Consider the following 1,214-nt stretch of genomic DNA (forward strand, 5'->3'; position numbering starts at 1 on the left):
AACTCTTGTAACTCTACAAATAAACAGTGCAGTGTTAAATAAAAATAACAGTTCCACAGTGTTAAATTATTACTTTACAAAATGTCCTTCATCCAAGTTTTTGTTTTCTGCAAAAACAAAAGAGAACAATATTTTAGAAAGATTTAGCATAAAGAGGTGGTAAGTACACTGTACTGTACACACAGCTTTTATGAAAATAAAAGACAAGCCCCTATGAGCAGACAGTTTTTGTTACATACATAAAAAAAATATATAATTATTGTTGGGATAAACGAGAATAGACTGTGTTAGCTGCGGGGGGGTTGCTGGCTGTTTCCCATGTGTCATGTAAGTTTTAAAAAATCATAGGAAGTGTAACTCCCTTGTTGATATATTTTTGAATGCACTGCTTTCATGCACAGTACATAATAAAAATAAAATATGTTTAGATTTTAAATAAGTTGCGACCTCCAGATCGGCAGAATTAACAGCCTGGAAAAAGTAAAATTAAATTAAAAATCATTTAAAAAAAATTAAAGAGGAGCGAGGAAAGACTTTTCGCGAGAGAATTAATTGTAGTTTTTGGGGGATTTTTTTTTTCTTTTTTTGAGGAATTTGGTTACTCGAGAGCATTTCAGTTACAAGACCAAAGCTGATGGGTAGTTGATGTGTGTGGGAGTTGGATTTCGGTGTTCGTGTAGCTATATTAGAGGTCATTTTAGATTAAAAATGTAAAATATCAAATCAAATCAAATCAAATCACTTTTATAGTCACATCACATGTGCAGGTACACTGGTACAGTACATGTGAGTGAAATTCTTGTGTGCGAGCTTCACAAGCAACAGAGGTGTGCAAAGTACAATAACATAAGAACAAGCAAATATAAGAATGGCTAAATCTGAGAATTATATGAATAAATATATGTACAATATAAGAGTGTATGCATATTGCTGAATGTGTATACTAAATATGTATGTCTACGTGTGTGTGTGTATACAGATTTTACAAATTAAATAGAGTAAAAATAAAATAAATATATAAAATATACAGAGGTTGGCTCTTATATGGCTCTTAGATTTGGACTCAACTCAAATACGTGAGTAAAATAATAGAAAACCTGTTTATTTTACACTACTGTAGGCTGTGTTTTGATAAAATAGGAGCGGCTTCAGTGAGTGGCCGGTAATAACCTTTCCCAAACTCTCGCGATAATACGAGCCGGAAGATATCAGCC

This window comes from Simochromis diagramma, unplaced genomic scaffold (assembly GCF_900408965.1).
Source record: "Simochromis diagramma unplaced genomic scaffold, fSimDia1.1 OVJJ01000334.1, whole genome shotgun sequence".
Lineage (NCBI taxonomy): Eukaryota > Metazoa > Chordata > Actinopteri > Cichliformes > Cichlidae > Simochromis > Simochromis diagramma.